Consider the following 8,928-nt stretch of genomic DNA (forward strand, 5'->3'; position numbering starts at 1 on the left):
GGGTTTAGAATCAACCCGGGAAAGAGAGATTTGTGTCTTGCAGGCAACAAAGCCAGAGGGGCAGAGCCATCTATGCCCTTTGATATTGGATTTGGAGCAACAAGGTTTGGAATTAATGTTGCTGGAGTTTTGGTCTTGCCTTGGTATTTTCTCATTATGCCCCAATTCCCCCTGTTTGGAATGGCAATGTACATTATGTGGCATTGCATGCTGGAAATATTTGATCTGTTTTTGACTTTACAACATTATAATTAAGAGGTCACCTGGAGTCTTTGAAGAGACATTAGGCTTTCAAACACCTTTGAGACTGTGAAAGACTATGGGACTTTTGAGAGGCTGGACTAAATGCATTTAACATGGTAATATGGCTACAAGACTGTTGAAACTTGGAATGACAATTTTGGAATTTTCATTTATTTAAAAAACACAGAGATATTATAAGAATTGATTTTTGTTTTAATCCCAGGTGTGGGATACAGGGTTGTTTCAGACTGTCCCCAGCAGCTGACTGTGAATGTCCTTGTGCTGTAGCAGAGGCATGGTCTTGACAGCTGCAGATAATTTTCATGATTTTTATGACATTTGGAATTCTGGGGACTTTTCTGAGGGTGTGTAAGTGCTAGGTAGGTTGTTGGTTGCTGTTGGCTGTGGTTTGTTAAGTCATAGTGCACCAAGAAGAAACAACAACAACAAGAAATGATGAAAATCAAACTTTCCCCTAAGAAACTTGATGCCCCCAATCAGCAAGAAGTACTCTAATGATGGCATTGTTGCCCCCTTTCTGACTCCTGACTTTTTTTCAGGGAGATTTTTCCTTTCCCCCAAGTCCTTTTTTCCCCTCTTATCTAGTCTTGGAGCTTTAAAGGGTGGAAGTCAAGGGTTGGAGAAGGGTGGAAGAAAGAAGAATCCACAAACACTGGCTACAGGGATCAGTGAATGCAACGTGGCACTTGAATAAAATATCCCTCCATTAAATCTTGTACACTTGAGTGATTGGCCCCTAGTTGGTGGCTGTTTGGGGAGTACTGGGAGGTATGGCCCTCCCAGTGAAGAAAGTATGTCACTGGGGGTGGGCTTCAAGGTTTCCAGAGAGTCTTACCATTTTGAGTTTGTTCTCTCTGCTTCCATCTATGGCTCAGGCCCCCATGGTAGGCAATCTTTCCACCACTGACCTCCTACACAAGCTCAAGCCTTATTTTGAGATAGTGTATTATTAAGTTACCCAAGCTGGTATTGAGCTGAATGACTAGAGTGATAGGCATTGCTGCACCTACCATTTCACTTCAATGCCAGGAAACTCAAAAGGTAACTCCCGACTAACTTTGATTTGTTCTTTCAGCGTTTAAAGTTTTCAGCATTAAAAGTCTTCTACATCTCAGGCAATCCCTCTGGGGATTCACAGCCCATTGGTGTCTATACAATTTGCTTAATTATCCCCAGATTATTATCTCAACTAAAGAAGAATCTTAATAGACAGTCCTTAATGTCTTTATCCTCGTCTAGGTGAAGTTCATCTCTTAGCAAGAAAATAAAATTTCCTTCAAGCAAGACTGATAATACCTTTGCTATGGTGATTAAAACAATGGCTCATTTAGAAAACTTTGTGGTGTGTGTGTGTGTGTGTGTGTGTGTGTGTGTGTGAGTGTTTGTGTGTGTGTGTTTGTGTGTGTGTGTGTGTGTGTGTGTGAGAGAGAGAGGGGGGGGAGGAAGAGCAGGAAAGGAGGAGGAAGGGAGGAAGAGGAATAATAAGAAGCAGATGTTGTTGTTGGCATGTAGCCTGTCTTTCACATTTCTGAAAATAAAGGCAATCTGGGAAGGGTACACAAAGCATCTACACTTCTGAAGAGGCTTGCTTCCTACTCTGAAGTGTGTGGTGTGTGAGGATTCTTAGCTCAGTGAGGAGTTATCACTGAGGAATGAATGTGCTGCACTAGCAACCGTCCTCAAGAGGGAAGACTTATACTTTTCCCAGGGTTCCTTATAAACATCTCTATTTACAGAGAACTTAATGGTTACCCAAACAACAGCCTGTTATGCTAATAAATGATAAGGGAACCTTGGGTAAATGTAGTGGACACTGCCTATACACTGAAGCCCGGGACTTTAAATTGGTGCTGGATTCAAAGGCCATTTATTGGCATTTTTGAGCTTCTTGACAACAAGGGACACTAGCACTTTGCTTAGCCATGGGAATGAAGAGCTGAAAATAGGCCTTGTCAACAACTTGCACATATCACCTCACAGAAGTAAAAAGTGAGGAAAGATAATTCTGATGCTCTCACATATATAACCTCTGACACTGTGGTGGTTTGAATAGGAATGGTCCATAGATTTGAATGATTGATTACCAAAGAATAACAATATTAGAAAGTATGGCCTTGTTTATGTGAGGCCTTATTGGAGGAAGTGGGAAAGTCACTGGGCTTTGAGGTTTCAAATACTCAAGCCAGGCCCAGTGTCTCCCTTTTACTGCTATCCGTCTAGCTCTAGTATTTTCAGCTACCTCTCTAGTACCATGTCTGTTTGCATACTGCCATGCTTACTGCTATGATGATAATAGACTAAACTTCTGAATCTGTAAGTCAGCCCTAATTAACCCTTCTCCTTTATAAAAGTTGCCATGGTCATGGTGTCATTTTACAGCAATAGAAACTGTAACACAGACACCAAATGTATATGCATACTATCCCCCAGTTCTGTGTAGACACCAATAGGATCTCTCACAGTATATTGCTATCTGAAAGTATATATCTGAAGGTAGCAATAGATTTTGTAGTCTCAGCATACAGTCCCATTAAGACGTGACCCATATCAGATATAGATCAAAAGCCCACATCTCCTGTGTTGACTCTTACTGCTTCTATGATTAATCCCTCTGATTTGCTACTTTGCTAGAATGGACTATAAAATTCAGGAGGACTCTTACTTGTGCTTAGATGTTTACTACATAGGCTACCATCCAGAAGATCCAAGTGTGGGGAAAACAGTTTAAAGTACATGTAGCAGAAATTCCAGGAGCTGTCTTAGTACATGTCTAGATGATCATGGTCCCCAATTTGAAAGCTATTCAAACCCCTCAAGTTGGAATTTTATGGAGGCTTAATCAGGTGAGCTCAAATGATAAAGTTACTGGCCACAGTTGACTAAAATCACTCTCATCCTTTTTCCCTTCCCAAGATCTCAAGGCAGATTAAAAGTTCTGACCCTCTGGAATCATGTGTTTGATTCGCTTGGAAACCTATGCCATGATTAAGGACTTTCAGACTCAGATGTTGTAGGCAAAGGGCTCCTTAGGATTATCAAAAGGTGTTGCTTTTACCTTTCAAAAGCCAGAGACAAAACACAAATTTTTCAAACAAGAGGGCATGTCAGGCATTGGCCTGATTCTCTTACATATCCAAATGTTAAATACTGGCCCCCAAGATCTAGTTGTGCCTATGGGCAGATCCTCACATACAACAAGTGAAGTTATGTAAATCTTGCTCCCCAATTTAAAACTATTGGATAAATAAAAGTCTACTGGTAAACTGTTAAAAGTCTCTTCTATGTTCCTGGTGGGTGCACATGCTTCCTCTACACCCATTCAAGAGCTCTGGATTCATGTACATGCAACCTTTATATTTTTATATGCCTTAACTAGCTCAATGACTGGACACTTTCAAACCTCTCTGAGGCCAGCATACTCACCTCTGATATTTCTGAGTTAATTCTTTCTAAAAATCTATATTTTGTCCTTGCTGTCCTGGTTCCTTCTGGGTGGCCCTCCCATGGGGCCACTTTCCTTTTGCACCTACATTTTAGCTGCTTCCTCTTCCTGCTCCTTAACAGCAAGTTCCATCTTATGCCCCTCTCATGGCAGGCCCTCCTCTTCCCTCTCCTGCTTTTCTTGCTTGAGTATCTTAAAAGTCCTGCCTCTGTCACCCTGCCCAGCCATTGGCTGTTGGTTCTTTTTTGACCTGTCAAAAAACAAACTGTCGACAGGGACCTGCAGCAGATGTGCAAATTCCCATGTAAGCACAAATCAAATCCCCAACATAAAAGTGTCTACAGTCAATTACTGGGGAGAATACAGGTAGGTGGGTGTGATAGTTTGCATATGCTTGGCCCAGGGAGTGGCCTTGTTGGAGGATGTGTCACTGGTGGGTGGGCTTGGAGACCCTCCTCCTAGGTCCTACTAGGATGCTGAGGCTGTTCCTGGTTTCCTTCAGATGAAGATGTAGAACTCAGCTCCTCCTGCACCATGCCTGCCTGGATGCTGCCATGCTCCTGCCTTGATGATAATGGATTGAACCTTTGAACCTGTAAGCCAGCCCCAACTAAATGGTGTCCTTTGTAAAGCTTGCATTGATTATGGTGTCTGTTCACAGCAATAAAACCCTAAGTACGACAGTGGTGTTTCAGTTAATGGACTGGGGTCTCTGGTAGGGACCACAAGGAGAGAGAGGAGGAGGAAGAGCAAGGAAGAAGAAAGAAGAGAAGAAGAAGAAGAAGAAGAAGAAGAAGAAGAAGAAGAAGAGGAAGAAGAAGAAGAGGAGGAGGAGGAGGAGGAGGAGGAGGAGGAGGAGGAGCAGCAGCAGCAGCAGCAGCAGCAGCAGCAGCAGCAGCAGCAACAGCAGTAGCAGCAGCAGCAACAGCAACAACAGGCTGGGGAGCTCAGTGGTTTTTAATTCCCAGTACTCACATTGCAGTTTATAATGGTCTATAACCCCAGAGAATCTGATGTTGTTTCCTGACCCCCTTAGGCACAAGGCACACATGTGGTACATAGACATACATGTAGGCAAAGCATCCATGTACCACAAGTACAAATCAATAAATCTTAAATGACTGAATGAATTAAAAAAATCACCTTGGGCAGTAGTGAAGCACACCTTTGGATGTGTCTGTGAGGATGTCTATGAAAGAAAGAAGCAAAGTGAAGATACCATCTTGTGGGTTTGGATCTTGAACTAAATAATAAAATGGAAGTCATCTGCAGGCCAGTGCCTTCCTTTCTCTGCTTCTTGATCTGCTAAGATATAAACATGGGTGTCATCAAGCACATGTAGAGGGATCTGTACTTTCTGTCTATCTTTACATAGGTTCTGGAGATCAAGACTAAGGTTATTAGACTTACACAGCAAATGCTTTTACCCAGTGATTCATCCTGCTGTCTGATTTGATACTATAAGTTTATTTAATCTTGTTTTATAGCTCAGTGTCTGCCTATCTTGGTAAGTGTTCTTTATGTAGCCTGCTGTTTATTGTAGTGCTCTAGGTTATTAAGGGGAGATTATTTTTTAGTTCTTACAACACTACTGTTTTTCTGTCTACTTGTTCTTTGCCTTGAGAGAGATTTCATAACCTTCATAAACTTTCATAATCATGGATTGTCCATTTATTTAAAGAATTTGTTTTTCTTCATCTGTTTTGAGGCCAAATTATTAGGTAATTCACACTTAGTATTCTCTTGATGAATTTATTCTTTTACCATTATGAAATAAAAATGGTGTGTAGGACAGTGAAAGGCACCCAGCTGGGGTACTCTTTAGTTGAGTTTGCCCCACATTAGGCACCATTTATAGGATGAATGCTGGGGTCTCATGAACCCAGAATGGTGTCCCATGGTTTCCCACAGCCCAACCAGTGGTGGCATGGAGTAAGCCGTGGTCAAACTTCCTGTGTCCAGCCTCCCCGAATGGCCTGAGCCCTGTGGCGGAGCAGACATGAGATCCCACAATCAAACCTACAATGGTATGTTTATTTTACTTATTTTCTCTAGCACAGAAGATCAAGTTATGGCATTTCACCCAAAATACCTCTTTTATAGAAATATGTTTTGACATAGACAATGTCTTAGCTACTGTTCTATTGCTGTGAGGTGACCTTACCAAGTCAGGCTTTAAAAGAAAGTAATTAGTTTGGAACTTGCTTATAGTTTCAAAGAGTTAGTCAATTATAAACATGATGGCTGTGAGGTAGGCAGGCATGTTGCTACAGAAGTAGTTAAGAGATCACATCTGACTGACAATATGGAGAGAGAGAGAGAGAGAGAGAGAGAGAGAGAGAGAGAGAGAGGGAGAGAGAGAGAGAAGAAAAAGAAGAAGAAGAAGAAGAAGAAGAAGAAGAAGAAGAAGATGATGATGATGATGATGATGATGATGATGATGTGGGCATTTGAAACCAGCACACCTTTTTCAATAGGGCCACACTTCCTAATTCTACTCAAATAGTTCCATTAACTGGGAATCAAACACTCAAATATATGAACCTATGCAGGACATTCTCATTCAAACTACCACAGATGAAATAATGTTTATCTACTGACTGTGTTCTATTAAATTTTACCTGTAAATGAGATGGCTCAGTGGGTTAGGGTACTTGTCACCAAGCATAATGACCTGAGGTCAGTCTCTGAAATCCACAGGTATAAGAAGAGAACTGACTTCCAAACATTGTTCTCTGACTTACACACACACACACACACACACACACACACACACACACACACACACGCCAGGGCTTATATCCCCCAACCCAAAGAAATAAATACAAGTATAATTTTTATAAATTTTCACTTTGCAGTTGTGCTGGCTAGTCTTATGTTAACGTGGCACAAAAACTAGACTTATCTAAAAGGAGAGACTCTTGATTGAGAAAATGTCTCCATGAGATCCAGTTGTAAGGCATCTTCTTAGTGATTGATGGGGGAGGGCCCAGTGTATTGTGCGTAGTTACATTCTAGGGCTGATGGTCCTTGGTTCTATAAGAAAGCAGGGTGAGAGAGCTATGGGAAGCAAGCCAGAAAGCAGCATTCCTCCATAGCCTCTGCTTCAACTTCTGCCTCCTGTTTTCTCTTGTTTGAATTCCTGTCCTGACTTCCTTCAGTGATGATTAGAAATGTAGAATAAACCCTTTCCTCCTCAATTTACTTTCTGGTCATGGTACTTTGTTGCAGCACTAGAAGCCCCAACTAAGACAACAATGTTACATATATAACAATATCTGTTATATACTGGTGCATAAAGAATGGTCAGCCCTCTATATCCTTATTTTTTACATTCATTGATTCAAGCAACCATGGGTCAGAATGCTTTCAAAGTCACATGATGTAGAAAATATACAGTGTCCTTGTCATTAGTTCCAAACTGTTTAACAATTATTTATATTTACATTACAGTAGATATTAGAAGTCAGAGATTGAACTGTACACAACATGTGTAGGTTATATGCAAACATTAAAAATTAAATCTTTATTCAATTTCTAATGACACATCTTAATCATTCACTGGCTATCACAAGTGTATGCATTCCTCTCTGTTGTTGAAGAGATATAATTTTCTTCCCCTTTAAAAAACTTTCACACAAGTCTGGAAAATAAAACAATACCTGTGTAGAAGTCTCTGCTTTTTTGTTTTCAAATTTTGTGTTTTAAGGTCTAGATTTCCAAAAGTGAATATTTTTGCTGAGACTAATTTACCAACCAAACCAATTTACATTGTATGGGAGATTTTCTATTGCTAAAAAATGTGAGACAATCCCTATCCAAGCAGTTGTTAATCCTTATAAGAGTATAATTAAAAGTACTTTGCACTAAGGGAAAAAAAGAAAAATGAAACAAACTAAAAACTAGATCTATAACAATTTGAAGGGTTACTCAAACTGTATGAAGCCTGAATGTTGAATAAGAAATACTGTCCTCTTAGTTCATCTGTGTTGCTATAATAAAATACACAAGGCAGAGAGTATTTTATAAAAAAGTTTTATTTAGATCACATTTAAGGAAACTCAAGAGTATGATTGGCCTTTACTTGCTTCTAGGGAGTATCACAGTAGATAGCATAAAATTGGTGGAAGAACATTCAAGATTGACCAGCAGCACCATAAAGAAATAGGAGTACCTGCTTTCTTGTCAGCTCCCTGTGAGAGGAAGCATATACACTCATGACAAAGGCATCAATCCCTCTTAAGACCTGGTCACCTCCCACTGGGCCCCATCTCTTAAAAGATTTTACTACTTCCATACTGCTATCCTGGGGACCAAGGCAGTACAAGAATACCTAGATAGAGAAACCCTATCTGAACACTAGCACTCTACCCACTGCATGCATGTAAGTTTACCATACTTTGCCTGGTAAGTTCATAAACCAATTATGCTGGCATCAGGAAGTACCATTCGTTTTAAACCACCACATAGTAAGAGTTCATGAAATATCAGCAATATGGCAGACACCAGGTTTCCTTAAAACCTCCTAGTTGTAAGGAAAACAGTCTACAGAGGAAGGCAGAAAGTAACAAGTGCAGCAACAAGCGTTCATTAGGTAAATAGAGGTTATATTATGAAGCAATAAACTATCTTTACCAAAGAGCTATAAAGAATGAACATTCTCTAGATGTTAGAGGAAGGAGAAACAGTTCTGATGAAGGAAACATTCTGAATATGTATAGGAAATTATACATATGTTGAAAGTGATGGAATGGTAATGAACATGAGAAAGAGCTGAGTGGAACTTCTTATTTGGGACAAAATTAAATTATCAGTACCCACACTTTTAGCAGTTGATCTGACAACACAAAGGAAAGCACAAAAATTCTCCTCACATTTTATTACAAAAGCTTGATATTGCACACATGGCAAACATTCTGCCCTTTTCCCCTGTAACTATGTGTTGTGCAGTGCTCAATTCAGCAGCACACAAGGTTTTTTGTTTGGTCTGTGTGTGTGTGTGTGTATGTGCATGCATGTGGCTTGCGTGTAGATGCATATACACATGTTCAGTAGTTTGTGCATGTGCATGCTTGTAAACATGCATATTCAGGAGTGTTGTGGAAGCCTAGAAGTTAGTATTAGGTATCTCTAGTGTTTTTTTTCTTTCTCCTCCTCCTCCTCCTCCTCCTCCTCCTCCTCCTCCTCCTCCTCCTCTTCCTCCTCTTCTTCCTCCTCCTCCT

This window comes from Rattus norvegicus, chromosome 5 (assembly GCF_036323735.1).
Source record: "Rattus norvegicus strain BN/NHsdMcwi chromosome 5, GRCr8, whole genome shotgun sequence".
Taxonomy (NCBI): Eukaryota; Metazoa; Chordata; class Mammalia; order Rodentia; family Muridae; genus Rattus; species Rattus norvegicus.